Genomic DNA, 19,688 nt, shown 5'->3' on the forward strand with positions numbered 1-19,688 from the left:
AGGACAGTGTTAATAACCAACAACAAATAGTTCCGTCCCGTGGGCAATCTCGTGATGTAGCGCACTGGAGTGATGATGTTTCTCTGGCGTGTTTTTCTTCCTCCCCCAAATAAAACTATGGCCGTTTAAAGTTTGTATGTGAAGTGTTTGAAGTGGCAAATCGGGTTTCGTGAAGACGGCGGCGGTAGCCTTCATCCAGCAGTGATGGACGTTGTAAACGTTTTCCTACAGAATTCGTCAGGCGGCATTTCCCATCGACACACTCTGACCACTCTCTAAGTGGTGCGGATCATCTGTGACCGCCGGCTAACAGTCTGGCTGCACCTGATCTACGGCGCAGTACCTCGGACTAAACCACTACACGTACCGCCGCACACGGCAACGAAGCATAACGCAAGTGCGTGTGATCCCTCGGCGCGGCGTAACATGGCGCATCGGCGGAACATTCTTCTGCAGTGTGTGCCTCGAGTCTCCATGCGAATCGCGCGTATCTTAGGGGAGACTCCACCGTGTTGGACTGAGGTCAGAGTGCAGCTTTAAGCTAAGGGAGAAATAAAATGTTCCATGGCAAGGTTTGACAGCGCGGGCATAGCAGAGCGTGGTTTAACAACACCAAGGCAGTGGCTGACCTTCTTGTGACCTTACTTTGGCTGATGTGGACAAAATAGGTTTGCCATTCCTCCCTGGCAGGATTCGGATTTTATACCGTCTGCGTCACACGAGCCGACCTCATATCACCCCAACACCTGCCCCTGATTTATGTGGGCCAATCTCTTCGCCGACTGATCCTCACCTCTATTACGCACAAAAAAATATTTTTCTCCATCCTATTAGAGGAAAACTTGGTTCCGAACCAGGCGGAGATCCACGAATTTGCACCGTTAATGACTGCTCTTGAAAGTGAATGCGTGAAGACCAAAAAAACTCTAAAAGGTACCCTATTTTGTGAGAAATAGGAAGCTAAGCAGGGTTTTTGGGGGCCTGGTTAGCGCTTAAATGGGTTAACCACTCCAGGACATCTCCGTCGCTGTAGGCGTGGAGCTAAAGGTATGGCCAGGAGACGGCAGGGCCAAGTGCCCACCTCCTCATGCCTGTGGGGTTTCTCCAGGTTCTCCGGTTACGTCCTACACGAAGCCACGAATGGAAATGAGCAAACAACCCAAAGTAGAAAAAGCCTCTTGAAAGAGTGAAGCTTTCCAGGCCATATCATTATTGTCATCGTTATCATCATTTAGGCTATTGAGAATAATCCACGAACGGCAATGCATAACTGTAGTTACATTTAATGAGTAGTTACATGTAATGAGGCACCACTACTCAAGCAAATTTATTGAAAATTCTACGGACAAACGACGACAACATTAATCCATTCATCATTACAGCCATTAAAGAGCTACGATTTCCAGCATACATTTGTCCACCGAAACACGGCACGTAACAATGCCCACAGATAATTCTTCACATTGCTGTAAGCAAGCTGTAGGTAACCTTGCAAATACAAAACAGAGTCGCAAGAAGAACAACAACAAAAACAAACCCACTCAGAATAAACGCAACAACAAAAATAACACATCCAAGCTTCACCTCCCTTGTGTTTTATTTGCCATCACAAAAAAAATATATAGTTGTGAAATGCTTCCAGGCGCGCCCTTATCTCATCCAAAATTTACCCCAGGATTGCGCGATCCTCAATGCCTCCTACACTGTCGCCGATCGTTACCGAGATTCTTGAAGTGCGCACTGACATCGCCCGTCACATCGCAGAGCGATGGATTTGCATCGCAAGCCGCGGCGGTCTTGTCACAAAATACCATCCCGCGCCGGGATTGCGCATCGTGTAAAGCGCTGCCCAAGTACAAACGTACAAAGAATGAATGCTGCGTGTGGCCTCTGCTACTGCAAATCAATCAAGTGATTTGCATGTGCTATGAAGAACGGCCATTGCTACAGTATTATTGACAAATGTATTGAGTTTGTATTAACATTGCGCTGGTGTGGCACCGCCAACAAATAATGCGCTTAAATTTGCACGCAAATTAGCCGTAATAAAAGCCCGAGTACCATACAATCAAATGCGTTGTCATATTACGAAAATTACAAGACTTGTTAATAATTTCCAGCGTCGTTGGGGACGCCTGGTAGAATAATCATGGGTGAGATGCTCGGACGAGTTCCAGGCCATGTCTAGGCGTGCAGCTGCCACTCGCCTAATTAACACCAACACGTCGGCTGGAGCGCAGTGTGGTTTTAATGAGCCGCTGCTGCTGCTGCTGCTGCAGCCGCTGCCACTTGCTTCTAGGGTCTGTCAGCACCGAACAAAGCCTTACAATTAGGAGTCATGCAAGAAAAACGGAACATTAGTCACACGTTATGTAATGTCACGGACTTTTTGTGTGTGCGTGTTTGTGTTTTTTTTATCGTGTCAAAATCCGTGATTAATAGTTGCTGTTGGGAGGGGATTAAAAAAAGAGGGGAAAAGCTGAGATTCAATCAACAATGACACGGATCGATATATCCATTGAAAACTTAGCGAGAACTCGCGCGATACGGATATTTCTCATTCATATTCTTGGTTCTTTCGGCAACGTCACGTATTTCGAAGCGATTTAAAACCAAACGCTACATTTGATGTTTCAGGGGGAGAACTTCTGGCAGAGGCGGCACCGCTATCGGAGCCTCATTCGCCGTGCCTCCCCCCACTCCTCCCGCCAGATCATGACGTGTCGGCCTCCAGAGGAAGAAGATAAAACGAAAAAAAATCACCCCCCCCCGTTTTCGCTCACGCTGCACCTCTGCTGCCACCAAATTGCTTTCGTTTGCAAGCGCCGCTCCTCCGCCCCGCTATCTCAGCGCCAGCTCGGCTGTTGGTCGGGGTGGGACATCGCCGCTGACTCCCGCGGACTATTTCATCGCGTGCGCCGCCCTTGCTCTCTCCCTCGGGAGAAGATTGCCAATGATGGGCAGTCTCACGAGGTAAAGCGGAGAACGGTTCGGAGGCTCTATCTCTGCACGACGGTCCGCCGTCGTTGCAAATAGCGGCCACCTCGCGCACAAAGGAATTGGCATTTCATTTGTAATATCTCGGAGCGATGTAGGGGGAAAGCGGCTTCAATTACTCTACTCTCCCAGCGTCGAGTAAAAACGCTCATGGCTTTGCCATGCCAATGAGTAGACACATAAATAAATAAAGCTTTTTTCTCTCCCCCCCCACCCCCCCAGTTCCGAGTATCCTCCCAGCAGGGGATGATTGTCTTATCACGGGTGGTGGCATCTACAATAGCGGGAGCGTTAAACGAGGTAGTGATCGCCAAAGTAAAAGTTACACATTGGTGGGGTTTTTGTTGTTGTTATCTTTTGTTAAAACAAGGACATCGTGGAGAACGCTGAAAATACATAATCTTGACAATTGGTGGGGTGGGAGTGGTGGGGAGGGTTCCAGTTCACAAAGTGGCATTTCAGCAGCAAGGGAGGGGGTTGAGGCGGTGGGTGCACGCAAGGCGGATGGGATAAAAAAAACATTCACACGCGAGAGAGAGACACTCTCTGTTCCACGTTGCCACGACCTTGACCTTAGAGCGGCTGACGGAAGCGCCGCTAAATCCCCCACACGCAACAGCTCGTTACGGAAACCGACAATTTCCACGGAGCGCGTCCCATCATCGCACGAACCGGCGCTGCTGTGTCCTCTGTACCAGCTCCCCACCCACCCCCTACACCCACCCCCGCCCCCGTAACGTGTCAGCTTGATGATGAGCGTCCTAATTATGCAAGCTAATTATTCTCAGGAAATTTTATTCTTCGTATACGCTGGCACACTATGCACGGTTTAATGTATCCTGCTTTCACACACTCTTGCTTTTGCGTCCATTAACTGGACGAGGGCTTACTGAAATTTGAAACTTTTAATGTTCATGAGCTGGCTGTAAAGATTGTTTTATATTAATTAAGGGTCTGTTCTTTGAGGCACAAGGCACCTTAACATGAAGTAAACTTTTTTGGAATAAAAATCTATCTCTTTTTTCTTGGTGTACAATTAATTACTTCCTTTATTATTTTGGCGATAAATAAACCTACAATAATGTGCAAAAAAGTGTTTCATCTTCGTGTAAACTATAATTACTTTATTAAGATAAGTGCCTAAAGCGTACATACATATCAAAATTAGAACATGTTAATTACAGCACGGCTTACACATTTTCTTCCAGTAACAAAATATTTGCACTTAACCTTTACGTTTTCAAACCTTAGCCCTTTCTTTATGGCACACACGCCAAATCGTGGCCCAACAATCACCCGAATGTTACACGCATCTGGATGTGACGTTCAAACTTTGAATTAGCTATGCAGCGTAACTCATACGCACGCACCGCAAGGCAGATACGCGGCAGAAACAAAGGACACTCACAAGGTCTCAATGGCTCTCTTCCTAGACCTTTCCACGCGGAGAGTTATAACAAGCCCGCGAGGTTGGGGCGATGTCAGCTGGCGATATCTTTTATGTAGGCCAGTAGCCATCGGAGATTGGAAAACTGCGATGACGGCTCCAGATATAGCCCACCCACCAGCTCACGGGAGATAAATATCTCAATATCCACTGGTTAAAGTAAAACACGAAACACGTTGTTCCAATATGCCACTTTTTTGGGGGGGGTACAATCAACGAATCATCGTTCGTTCATCGTTTCAATATCATCGATGATGGAGCGGCGGAGCAGCGGTGAGCGCACTGCGCTATGAATCCGTCAAACCTGAGTTCAATTTCAAGCCACAAGCAACATCTGTGCCATCGATGCCTGAACCAGTCATGCCCTCCCCACCTTTAACAACCCACGCTGACCGGTGTGGCACAATAAGATCAATAATGCCCCGTGGCTAAAAGATGCAGGGAGGCTTTTATCCAGCAGTGGACTGACGAAAAGGATGAAACTGATGAATAAAGGATGAATAAATGAAATACTATCATCAATACTTTTGGAAACCCAACCTGTACTGGATATCTGTAGGCAAGGATTGTGTGCAAGTGATTGATATTTTTTATTAGAAAAATACATTAACCTTGCGCTGAGAAAATATAATGAGCACATTTGGCATCATTCGAACAGCGTTCCTGTTCATGTAAGAACTCGCACTTTACTCCGTTACCTCTACGAAAAAAAAATATGTAAAAATGAAATCTCGCGCACAGAAATGTAATCACATATTTTGTTCTTTTCACGTTCACGCGTCTCAACTTTGAATGTGTTTTACCCGCACCACCTACTTGGCATTCACCCATCACCACGCGTCGCTGCCGATTGCGTGATACAACGAAGCAGGCAGTGGAAACATACAGAACATACAGAATCACATCGGTCTATCGTTGCGTGACGAATGCCAACTCGCTGCCAAAGAACTTCATTCGTGACGGGAAAGTCACGGACGCTGCGATGCGTCCAAGGAGCAGCGGGACCAGCCACCGACTTGTTTACCCGACTGTCAAGTCAAACATTCGTTTTAATGACGCCTTGGGCGCAATATGTTGCGCTGAAAAAGAAAACGCAACGTATGCCCGCGAGTTCTTGTAATCTCTATGAAATCCAATTTTCCCAAAAAAGGCATTTTTTTTTTAAGACAGATTAAACGGGCAGGTGTTCGTGCCACCGAGATATATATTGCTCGAGAGCGCAACGCTGCAGAAAGGTAACTTTAACAGGGCGAGGAAAAAAAAATCCACATATTCTGTCGCCGCACGTCAAGCTCCGGGGGGGGGAGGTGAAAGAAGGACAGTGGAATGCCGGCAACCGAATTATTCTCGTCGCGCGAGTCCATCCACCGTCGCTGCACGAAAGCAGCAGTCGGCTGGGCCCCCATCGCAGCGTGACACGTCCGCTACCTGCGCGCCAAACACAAATTAGCTTCGTCACCGCCGGTTCGGTCGAGCGGATATGTAGCTTCCCGCGATTCAGGATAAAATAACAAAACCGTTGTTGTTATTTTTTTTTTTACCTCCCTCCCCACACCACCTCGTGACGTTGTCGTAGCGGTGAACCGTTCAGATTGGGGAACAATTTCCCGTCTGCCGCTGTGCGGTGCGGAGCGAAACGTGGGCGGCTCACGTCTCCCACACCGCCAATTGAGCTTGACCGCCACTTACGATGTGGATTGCATCGGTCGCGATCAAGCGTTCAATTTGCCATCGAAGCACCAATGTTGCAATACGTGGGGTGACTTGTTGTGTTTTCACACTGCCTGGTCAAACATATTTAACCCAACGGACTCAGATGAGAAATGGGTTGCGTGTTTATTTTATTTTTGTTCCCCTTCATCTGAATCCTGCAGATGTAATAAGCCTTTTGCTGAAAGCAAAGTGCACTTTTCAAGTTGGGGGGGAGGTGGGTATGAAAAATAAAATCCCCAATTTTACACATCGCATCTAGATTTTTTACCACCCACTCTTACAGCCCTTTGCGATTTTCGCAAACGCGTGCGTGAAATATTAAACGCGCGTCCCGGCGCAGGCCCGGCCTCTTGCAGAGCGTGCACGAAGCACGTGCCCTCCCCCTGCCAAGCGAGGCCTCTTCATTATTTAGCTGGTCTCAGCAAGTTGGCAGGGATTTTCATTAAGTCCCGAACTTCGAGTCACTGACCCGGCAATGCCCAGTTGTGCCTCGACACTTCACAAAGATGGGGTTTCGCGAGCCATGCGTTTGGCAGGCGCAGGCTGATGTACACCTAGCCCGTCAAAAAACATCGCCTCCCCACCCCCCTCCCCCCCCCCCCAAAGCGACTGGGGAGGAGGGAGAGTGCGTGGAGGAACACAGAACGAGGTCAGACGGGATTTTTTTTTAAACCCCACCATCGTTCTTATCCGCTGGCGCCGGATTTTTTGTTAATCGAACCAAATCATTCTCCCGTCGACTCCGAGAGGGGTGATAATTAACGCTGCGCAGAGATCCATCGCCCCCGCCAATGCACAGTGAGACGGCCAATCATCCTCCACGCGAGGCCGCCAACATCACACGGCACCTAACGCGACGCTACGGTCGTCACACGGTACATGTGCGCGCAAGGCGTACCCGTGCGTCTGTTAAGTCACCAGATCCCACGAAAGATGAGCCGGAGCACCCACACGTCCTCGCGCAGCCCACATGTCGCCCACACTGCAACGCACCTCTCACACATGCTATGTAGCAGTTAACACACTTTCAATCTCAGCCACGGCGAATATCTTCGATTGAAAACTCATCTCTTCAGAACTGCTCGTTGCTTTTGGTGTCGTTGTCCATCGCCCGCACGTACGCAGCACGGTCGGCTGCGTACGACGCGAAAAAAGTTCAACACACGTACCTACATCAGTGGACCGTATATTAAACCACGCGCTCCTTCAATGGAGGAATAGCAGAACCATACAAACACTAACTCTCTCTCTCTCTCCTGAATCCCTCATGTGGATAGCAGACCTCGACATTAGCTCCTGAACATATTGTCATACGTAAGAGTAAAATTGTGATGAAATTATATCTGAATGGTCCTTTCCAGCCTGGGCTGACCGGCATGGTGGAGTGTTCTGGAAAAGACCCCAATGACCCCTAAACACCACGTGGGGGAGGCCTTGATATCCAGCAGTGTACTGAGAAAAAGCGCAATACGTGATTTTTGTAAAAAACCTTTTTGTTTGCAAGGTAACAGCAATGATTATGTGACGCTTACTATGCAAGCTAACTTTCACTTGAACGAAATATCGATAATTCACATATTAACAACGAATTTATATATATATATTACCCCGTGAATTTCGCTTGCATGCATGAATTGAGCAAAAAAAGCTATGCGGTGTACCCCACACACACACCAACAACAACAAAAGAGATCAAATGCAGACAGAAGAGCCAATCATATTTCATGTCAAGGATGACAATGTGCCACGTATAATGCCCTCCTTATAAATATTTCCACTTAACGCCGTGCACTGATGTTTCGTTTTAACGAAACCGCGAGTTGCATCGTGTTTTTCACGGACAAACAAGCGAATACATATAAATCAAAGCGTCTAAAATAATGACGATTTTTCCATTCGAAGGGAGCCTTCCTTGACTGCACTCCCTGATTCCGATGTCGTTGTTGTTGTTGTTGAAAGAAGGCAAATTGTCCCTGTCATCTTTGCACGCCCCCCCCTGCCCCTTGAGAACGCGTGGCTCATGAAAGCGGGCCTCGATGGCGGGGGGGGACGGGACTAAGAAAGCCAATGACGACTTCTCACATCGGTCTCTCACTCGGGGGTGCGAGGCATTCTCGGAGAAAGGGGTTGGAGAGCGTTTTGGAGGACTTTGCCTCGGCTCCGGCTCTGCCAACACGTGAAATTGGAACCGAACGCTTTGGCTTGGCTTTGCAGCGCACGCGAACATAATTGCCCGGCCGTTGATTACGAAGCCGAGGGTCCGGCGGAACTCGCATTGTGTTCCAAAAAAAAGGTACAATCATGCAGCTCATTTGAACAGCACCCTATCAGCGCCGCCTCTCAGCACTCCTTCGATCGTTCGTTCGTTCGTTTCGTTTCTCAATCCGCTTGTCATGGCGAAAGTCGCGAAGGCAGCATGTTGAGTTGTGGCGGTCCAGACCCCCATTCCCTGGCGACGGACTCCAGCACTACTACACTATACACTACACTATACACTACTATACACTACACTATACATTATACACTATACACTACACTATACACTACTATACACCACACTATACACTACGAAACTATACACTACACTATACACTACACTATACACTACTATACACTACTACACTATACACTACACTATACACTACACTATACACTACTACACTATACACTACTATACACTACACTATACACTACACTATACACTACACTATACACTACACTATACATTACTATACACTACACTATACACTACGACACTATACACTATACTATACACTACACTATACAGTACACTATACACTACTATACACTACACTATACACTACTACACTATACACTACACTATACACTACTACACTATACACTACACTATACACTACACTATACACTACTACACTATACACTACTATACACTACACTATACACTACACTATACACTATTACACTATACACTACTACACTATACACTACACTATACACTACTACACTACACACTACACTATACACTACACTATACACTACTACACTATACACTACTACACTATACACTACTATACACTACATTATACACTACACTATACACTACTAACACACTACACTATAAACTACACTATACACTACACTATACACTACACTATACACTACACTATACACTACACTATACACTACACTATACACTACTATACACTATACTATACACTACTACACTATACACTACTATACTATACACTACTATACACTACACTATACACTACACTATACACTACTATACATTACACTATACACTATACTATACACTGCTATACACTACTATACACTACACTATACACTACTACACTATACACTACTATATACTACTATGCAATACACTATACACTACTACACTATACACTACACTATAGACTACACTATACAGTACACTATACACTACTATGCACTACACTATACACTACTACACTATACACTACACTATACACTACACTATACACTACACTATACACTACACTATACACTATACACTACACTATACACTACTATACTATACACTACTATACACTACACTATACACTACACTATACACTATACACTACACTATACACTATACTATACACTACACTATACACTACTACACTATACACTACACTATACACTACATTATACACTACACTATCCACTACTACACTATACACTACTATACACTACACTATACACTACACTATACACTACTATACACTACACTATACACTACACTATACACTACACTATACACTACTATACACTACACTATACACTACACTATACACTACTATATGCTACTATACACTACACTATACACTACTACACTATATACTACACTATACACTACACGATACACTACACTATACACTACTACACTATACACTACTATACATTACACTATACACTACTATACACTACTATACACTACACCATACACTACTACACTATACACTACTATACATTACTATGCACTACACTATACACTATACACTACACTGTACACTACTATACACTACACTATACACTACACTATACACTACTACACTATATACCACTATACACTACTACACTATACACTACACTATACACTACACTATACACTACACTATACAGTACTACACTATACACTACTACACTATACACTACTACACTATACACTACACTATACACTACACTATACACTACACTATACACTACTATACACTACATTATACACTATTATACACTACACTATACACTACTATACACTACACTATACACTACTACACTATACACTACTATACACTACACTATACACTACAGTATACACTACTACACTATACACTACTACACTATACACTACTACACTATACACTACTACACTATACACTACTATATACTACACTATACACTACATTATAAACTACTACACTATACAGTACTATACACTACACTATACACTACTACACTATACACTACAGTATACACTACTACACTATACACTACTACACTATACACTACACTATACATTACACTATACACTACTACACTATACACTACTATACACTACACTATACACTACTACACTATACACTACTACACTATACACTACTATACACTACACTATACACTACTACACTATACACTACTACACTATACACTACTATACACTACACTATACACTACTACACTATACACTACACTATACACTACACTATACACTACACTATACACTATACTATACAGTACTACACTATACACTACTACACTATACACTACTACACTATACACTACACTATACACTACACTATACACTACTATACACTACATTATACACTATTATACACTACACTATACACTACTATACACTACACTATACACTACTACACTATACACTACTATACACTACACTATACACTACAGTATACACTACTACACTATACACTACTACACTATACACTACTACACTATACACTACTATATACTACACTATACACTACATTATAAACTACTACACTATACAGTACTATACACTACACTATACACTACTACACTATACACTACAGTATACACTACTACACTATACACTACTACACTATACACTACACTATACACTACACTATACACTACTACACTATACACTACTATACACTACACTATACACTACTACACTATACACTACTACACTATACACTACTATACACTACACTATACACTACTACACTATACACTACTACACTATAGACTACTATACACTACACTATACACTACTACACTATACACTACTATGCACGGACTCTAGCTCTTCCTGGAGGAATTCCCAGGCGTTCCCAAAGCCATCCGAGCGAGGTCGTCCCGCCAGCAGCGTGTCCTGTGCCTCGCCGGGGTCTAGCGGGGTGGCATCCTGACTAGGTGCGCAAACCAACTTTAATTATCGTGGAGTCGTAACTTGTTTAAAACAATGGAAAGGTGTGAACGCTCTCTCCCGTACAAGAAGCGCTTTGTCGACACGTTTGGCACTTGTGGTAAGTAATTTAGCTCCGCTGATTTGCACAGCTGAATGAAGGTCCCTCCCTCCGCACCACTGTGGAAGTGGCAGGTTGTTTTGGTTGACCATACTTCACCACGCTGGGCACTGCGTGACGGTGATGGTGGGAGAGGAGGGATTAGAATGAGTGCCGAGCGGTATATAAACCGGTCTTGGAATCCTTCTCATGGTTCATCAACCCATAATGACCAGCGTGGTGAGGTATGGCTGGACAACCCCTGTGTCTGACTGACATATTGTGAAGAGGCATGTATCTAGCGGTGGATTTACAAAGGGGTTGTAATTGTAAATCTTTATGCACCGCCTATGCGCGTTATTTGAACATTTATATATTAAATAGTACGCGTTTTTAATCGCACAAAGTGTTGGTCCATAAATTAAATGAAAATATATTCCGCGGACTTGCTAAGTAGTCGAAAACCCTAACCTTCGTGACCTCCACAAAATTAAAATATTCCTATTATATAATTGCTCCGTAATTTAAAATTCGAAAATAGCGCTTCAGAATGCCAGTCAATACATTATAAACTCACAGCTGCCGCACCAATAAAGTTGCCCACATATGGCCAGCAAAAAAAGCGTAAGCATCGCTTTTATATTAAGATGTAATAAATAAAAGTGCCAGCGGCAAACAATGAAAACGAACAAAAGAAAAAAAACTACTTGAAGAAAATTCCAGCTGGTGGTGTTGGAATAATCTATATATATAAAAGGGAAATTTGTGAATATGTGTGTCTGTTCGAAATGTTTAGCATACTTCCCGACATGCAACAAACTTGAAATTTAGCATGTGGGTAGCTTCCAGACTGTACACAATGCAAAAAGTATAAGTTTAGACTTTTGTATTGTTTGGGAGGGGGGCGCAATAATGAATATATTTTGCACGGCAAGTGAGCGGTGACGTCACATCTGTGATGTCACCCGCATGCGGCAGCGTCACGCAGTGTGCCTTTGACGTCACGCATCCCTCCCAAACCCTCCGCGTAGGCCGTGTATTAATCCAAGATAAGAATCCAATTCCCGGGCGAAGCCGAGTAGTAAAGCTAGTAAATAAATAAAATAACGAGGCTGCCTTGGAAGAGGTGCCTAAACCTCTCAATGACTAAACATACACAATATATACAATATGTTTGTTCACATATTACTGGACATCCGTGAAAAAGGAGCTTTATAGCTCATCGGATTCCTCCAGTATGAATACATATTCTGCTTCTTCCCAACCCTGTGGTCTACAGGCCCCTGGTGGAAGAAGAAGAAGATTATGACAATATCCTAACAAAGGAATTGTACAGTTTCAAATAACTATAGTAGCAGCATGCGGTGGTCCGATAAATATTTGGAGGTTGAAAAGGGGACCGGCACGCTTGGCTAATGATTATGCAACGGCTCTCGTGTAGAGGGAATGGTCATTGACCCCTCACTGAGCACGCAGGTAGCCCGTTCGCGGGGCTACCTCCTTGATTGTCTCCAAAAGACGCCAAGAGATGTGGGCGCCTCGTTTGGACGCGGTGCCGGACGGTGATGCGTTAGTCGCTCGATGTTTGTTTTTTTCTTGCCTGCGCGAATGTCCGAAAACTCGTGAGCACGAGCGGGCAGATGGGACCACATGCTGAATGTCCCAAACGATAACAATATACGATGACATGGCATCACCCACAAGCCAAATTGCGAACTTGGGGCAGTTTGGTGAAAAGCTCAGCACGCAACGCGGCCGGCACGCAGGAAGCGTGCGTGTGATGGTGACCCAGCCATTGACCTCCTTTTTATTAGCTAAAAAGCTCATTCCACGAATCAACGATTACCTTAATAATGTAAATCCGTAACGCGCAATAATTATAATATAATGTAAGAAATGTAGACGTTACTGCTGCAAATGTGTTCTCAAATGCGCTGTAAAGCCAAGAGCTTCTTCAGAAACAGTTCAGAAATTTGGAACTCAGCTGAGTTCAGAATTCAGTTCTCAAAGAAGCTCCCAACACATCGAGCCAAGAATTGGACATCGTGTCGAACAACGGTACAACCCTAAAACAAATCGGGGAGGGAAAAATATATATTGGGGTTTTTTTTTTCCAAGCAGAAACCAACGCATCGCTTGGATTTCGCTGTGAAATCAACAAGACAGCTTCATTCTGAACCTGTTGATTCGTCCCTTGACCTGGGATAACTCGCCGCTGGTTTTGTCCAGATTAAACCTTTACAAACCACATCGAAAAGAGCCAGATGACCTTTCGCCCTTCCATTCAGCAGCCCATATCCCCGCAGAGCGGCAAATCGGTAGGGACGCCTGCACCTCGCAATGCTAATGCTGCACAATGCCTTCAACCCTCGTGAATTGCGAAAGCGTCTGCCAACAGCCACAGATGCGATGCGGTTAGACGCTCGCTCTTAACCGGCGTTACATTTTTCTGATCCAACAAAATCACCGACGAAAATATCGAAGGACGCTCCTGAATGTCCAATCGATGACGCCTACGAGTGAACGAAAGTCATCAAACACGACGACGATGACAGCGGCTACCGGACCAAGGCGCGACTGATCGCGGACGAGGTGAAAGTTCACGAGTCGGTGCGAAGATGCAGACTGAGATCATTTTAGGAACGTCTTTTAGAGACTGTAGCTGCACCGAAGAAGCCCAAAGATGTTAATTGGCTATATATGTACGTAAGAAATTAACCGAATGCACTGATCGGCTTACCTGATAACATTGTGTGTGGGTAGAGAATTGTCTGCCCCTTCACACCGATATTTAATGAGCGATGACACTGGGGTAAACGTGACAGCTTTCATGGACTAGACAAAGAGAACGACTCGCTAAAAACTGACAGACTAAAGCCTCGACTAAAAACTCCACGAGTTGTCGTCGACCAGAACAAGACTATGACTAAAATCAAAATAAAACACACACAATGTTGCCTTAAATTAGCACTGGCATTAACGTGGCAACAACATTCGTAGCAGTAAAAAAAACGAATACAACAAATGAAATACCCCCCCCCTCCCCAAGTTCGCCGTGCCCAGGATCTCAAGGGCACGGCACCCAACCCCCAGGACATCGACTGGTTGTATCGCGGTCTTTTGCTCACGCGGTGGTTCCTTCGTGAAGAACGGACCCGAGAAAACCACGGCTATTCCCGAAGGGCACGCAGGTAATGGGAGCGTCGTTTGGCATCGCGGAGACGAATCTGGGCCGTCATCGTACCGAGGATCTATTCCATTGCCAACTCGGCGCGCTTTGGTTAAGCGGGTAACGGTTCCGCCGGTCGCCACTTAGAATGCGTCTCCCTCCCTCTCTCTACTCTCTGTTGTTGTTGTTTTTGCAACGGTAATTTGTTTCGCACTTTTGGCTCGTTCACAATTCAGTACGGATAGAGCGGTTTGGGATGTTGTTTTGTTGCAGGTAATTTGCGAAGTTACAGTTTGTGGTAACTTAATGTCATTATCGTGTGCTATTTTTTGGGGGGGAGGGGGGGGAATGTTACGTTTAACGTGGATTTTTTTTCTCCGAGTCCTCCGGTTTTTCCCTCCACATTTACAAACATGCGTCGATACTATTTAGATTGTTTTGCTGCTATAAGCGTCCAAATGATAAGCCACTGTGTTGAGCTATCATTTGTGGCCAGGTCGCTTTTGAATAATAAGTTAATATCTCCGTGGGCTTTGCCTGCTAGGATGGGGATAGTTTATTTTTATTTGTACGTGTTGGGGTGATTTGTTTACTTTTTTTGTACTTTGCAATCCTATCGTGTTGTTGTATTGTTTGTTTTTGTAACGTTCATTCCCACCCCGACTGGCTAACTGTGAAGAAGAGCTTCATAGCTCATCGGATTCCTCCAGTATAAATACATATTCTGATTGTGATTTAAGTGAGCACATTACATTGTATGACTTGCATGGCTGTTGTTTTTCAACAATAACAACATAACGCATCTTCTGCATTTTTTAACAGTGGCTACGTTAAACAACATAGCAAGATGCCACACACGAATGAAGACAATTACATAAGAGTTCACGCCAAATAGGAAACATGTTATTTGTACGAGAGGAGGGTACGGGTGGAAGAGGATTTCAATACTAGATGATACATTTGGATGGATGGAAACAATCCTTAAACATCGAGAAGAAGTCTTACGCCTATACTTGATCAAAGCCATAGAGTCAGCAGCGTGCATGACCAGGGTTATGGAGTTCTAGACCGTGGAAAAGTTGTCACCTCCCGTTGAGTGGAGATTGACTGTGCGTTTTGACAGAAGGGCCTTTGTTTCTAGAGTTTTACAAATTGCAATTTGCACGTGCCACAAGACAATTCATCACCCTCGCCCATGTATAATACATTTCTGCGAATCTTTCATCCGTCTTTCTTTCCCAATCCGTAAGTGACGCAACTCGGCTTCACATCCGTCTCACGCACCACGAAAATCGATCCTAAAATAAAACTGACACCATTAATTGCCCTTAAAGGCTGTCCTCGCCGGCACGCGGCATACGCAAACCGACACACACATCTCACCCGGCGGATGACGAGATATGTTGCGAACAACGAACCCGGAGGCGAGTAAAGTTTAAAAATAACAAAGAAAGTAAGAAAGAAAGAAAAAAAATCCCCTCTCGTCGATTCACATGCTGACGCGCGCTCGAGAAAAGCGGCGTCACCGTGGGGACAAACGCAATCACGCAAACCACGCAGCCTCGGGACGCGCACGCTCCGCTCAACGCCTGGGAGCTGGGAGTCTCGCGGACGCGTGCGGACAAAAAAGTGGGAGAGAGAGAGAGAGAGAAATAAAACGACTCTGCAGCGAAAGCCCGCCAACGGGGGCGGACAAACCGTAGAGGATTCATTTCGGTCCGTAGCGGGCTGAGCTCCAGAAAATATTTCACTGTGGGGGGGATGGGGGGTGGCATCTACACGGCCGGTGGAAGGTTTGGGGCTCGGTGGTGGGGTGGATGAGCGCGGCGGCGGTGGAGGGAGGGAGGGGGGGGGACCTGGAAAATATTCCATGATAAATTAAGCCATGTCCGTGGAGACCAGTGTGATAAGTGAACAACTTTCCGTGTCGCTGCGACGGCAGCAGCCGAAGCAGCAGAATAAATTAGATAATATGATTTACCGCGGGGAGCAAGTAACATTTCACACCACCCCCCCTCCCCCTTCCTCCCGCGTTTTACCGGTGTGGAAGTCGCAACGTGCAAACACACAGCCGCCGCTGACTATGGCAATCACAGATGTGCAGCCGCCCGCTACAAGATTTGAAAGAATAACACGGGCGGGGGCAGGGGGGTGGGGGGAAGCGATGCATCACACTCGCCCGAAGTCGTCATTACCGTCGCCGCCTCTGATTGCCGTCGCTCGTTCGACAGCGCCCGACTATTCTTCGAGCCGCCAACTCTTTCCGAGGCCGGAGTGGCGCAAAATCTGACATACCTGTACACGTGTCGGTAATTCGTTATTGGGAGGAAACGTTTCCCTATGCAGTCGTTTTTAGGTTTGCCCCAAGTACTAACTACGTTTGTTTCAATGTGTGCACAGCAGTAATTGACCCGAGTGTACTTTTTTTTTCTGAAATCTGTCCAGCACCTGAGGCCCTTTTTTTTATTAACCCCTTGATGGGATCTCTCTAGGCTGCAACTTTTGGCAAGGCTATACTTTCCACGCGGACGATGATGATGCTGATGCACACAAACACACATGGACCCCCCCCCCCAGTTAACGATGGACTTGCTGGGAAAAGTGCTGTTAGTGATCACCGTTAAGGCCGAGATGGCACGGGGGGTGGGGAGTTTTGGTGCTGCAAGCGCCACGCAACAGCCATACGTCTTCCAAAGTGCGTCGATGTTTGGCAAAGCACAACACGAATGCATTTTAGGTTGAGTCAACTTAAGGGAGGCCCCAAACTTGGTTCAGAACCCAATTTGCTCCAGCGGTGCATGGCACGAAATCGAAGCCGGGTGACAGGAATTGCAATGTGGTTTGCGAACCGCTCCACCACTGCCATGCTCCACCCGCACACACACCCTGCTACGCCAACACCACACTCCACACACCCCACTATATCACTACGGTGCTCCACACACACACACCTCGCTACACATGGGCGGTCAATACGCAGCAGCCTATGCAGATTTTCTCACAGGGGAAGGCATATTTAGTCGCAACAGTGTGAAGCGCACGGAATTGTTCAATTAACTTGGCTGGCCTCTTTTAATCAACATCACCGTCACCTCAACGCAACCTCCAGGCACCTGAGGTCAACCAGTGCAAAGCTAATTAAGTTCTGCCATTTGTTATTATTTTAAGACTTTATCAATTAGAGCCCTTTGTCAATCTACTGCTGGGAGAAGGCTCCCCCACCTCCGCCCCCTCACCCATGCAGTATTGGCGATGAAGGTTGTTTGACCACGATTCTACGACTCGCGCAAACATAAAGTAATCTTGTTTTGTTAATCCAGATCGATAATATATTCCCATCTGTAGCATGGCCTGCAATGTTCATTACAAAAAAAGATTAAGAATCACGTCTCAATATGCCTGGAAAATATTGTGCCCATCCATCCATTCGTTTGGGGACACCTCGCATTTTTTTACAGAATAAACAAAAACTCTAAAGCAGTGGCCAGTACCGGGCTCTGTATTATTTTTGGTAGAACAAAACATAATGCTTTAGAAAGGATTCAGCTTTTCAATGTTATGCCACCTCTTCTGTTAAAATATGAGCACGTGGGTGGGAGAAAGCTCGCAGGAGAATGAATGCTCATTTAATAGACTGGTTTGGCACAGCTTCATTTATTTGTATTTTGATGACTGCTACCATAAAAATGCCCATGTTAGCATATGATACATTTGCAATCAGAGCCAGGTCACTCGTCCTAAATCATTAAACTAAATGGCTCTCCGCAAAGACCTGCAGCAGTCATAATTATACATAACGACGCCCTCCATTTAATGTTATTGATAATTTAATGACTACAGAATGAGGAAAAATGTGCCTGAATTGTGTTGTACCCCTTTATAAATTGTTGTTGGCACCGCACTTAAGTGGGGCATCGACATGGCTAATGCAGTAATGAATTAACAATTCTTAATTGGGTACACTTTATCAGAAATGTTTTTTTTTTCCAGTTGGGAAAGCCCATTAAATATGGTGGATTTTCACGTACATTCAGCTATGATATCACGTATATCGTGATGCTTTCAGTGCTGTCTGACTTTGAACTTTTCTATGACTTTTTTTCAAATTTAGTAAAAATTGTGCTGATGGGTGTCATAACAAGAAGAAGAATCCATTAAAAAAATCTCACAGATGTGCGAAAACCAACGTGTCAAAGCAATGCTATCCTCAGTTAGTTGTTATTACTGGCGAAACGTCGTACTCAGATTGTAAATGTTTTGGATTATCTCTCCAACACACAGGTGTGCTGTACTAGTAACGAATTGGCATGTTCTGTTTATGTGAAAACCCTTACTAAATGGCTGTGGCGGGTGGTGGCGGGTTTAACGACACATTTATATTCATGCAATCTAACCCAAAACACCTCTATTATCAATGCTATCCTTTTTCCACACACTCTGCAATGCTATTGTCATAATGATGCAATTTATTTTATTCGCAGAGCTTCCGTTTGGCAAATATAATGTAAAACCAAATGTAGCATTATGAGTTTTTTTTTATTCCATCATTGGTTACCAGTCTGAGAATATCAAGCCCGCTACATTTGAGAATCCGCTTTAAACATGGGGCAGTAGAAAACTTAGGTTTCAAACTCAGCGCTCTGATCGCTTGACGGATTTTTTTTGTTTTCAATCCACAGTTTCACCTGCATCACGAGGTATGCGTAATCCATATCACGACACGGCAATTGAGCTGTGCTCCAGCTTATTACCATCAGCATCAAACTTCGTTTAAAACGGTTTTATATCCGTGAGACCCGGAGTCACAAAGCAAAACAGTGGAAGTACATTATACTGTAACTCCTGTTAGCCATCACCAGAA

General features: G+C 44.9%; 1 long non-coding RNA gene across 1 annotated transcript; it reads right to left on the minus strand.

Annotated features, from left to right (window-relative positions):
• Positions 1–4,100: 4,100 nt before the first annotated feature.
• Positions 4,101–16,577, minus strand: LOC142924734 (uncharacterized). The gene is made up of 2 exons (XR_012941807.1): positions 16,211–16,577; positions 4,101–5,872 (listed from the first exon to the last, which is right to left on the minus strand). It is a non-coding gene; the product is annotated as an uncharacterized LOC142924734 (long non-coding RNA).
• Positions 16,578–19,688: the final 3,111 nt, after the last annotated feature.

The sequence above is a fragment of the Petromyzon marinus genome, chromosome 1 (genome assembly GCF_048934315.1).
Source record: "Petromyzon marinus isolate PM22_M1 ecotype Great Lakes invasive population chromosome 1, UKy_Petmar_22M1.pri1.0, whole genome shotgun sequence".
Classification (NCBI taxonomy): Eukaryota; Metazoa; Chordata; class Hyperoartia; order Petromyzontiformes; family Petromyzontidae; genus Petromyzon; species Petromyzon marinus.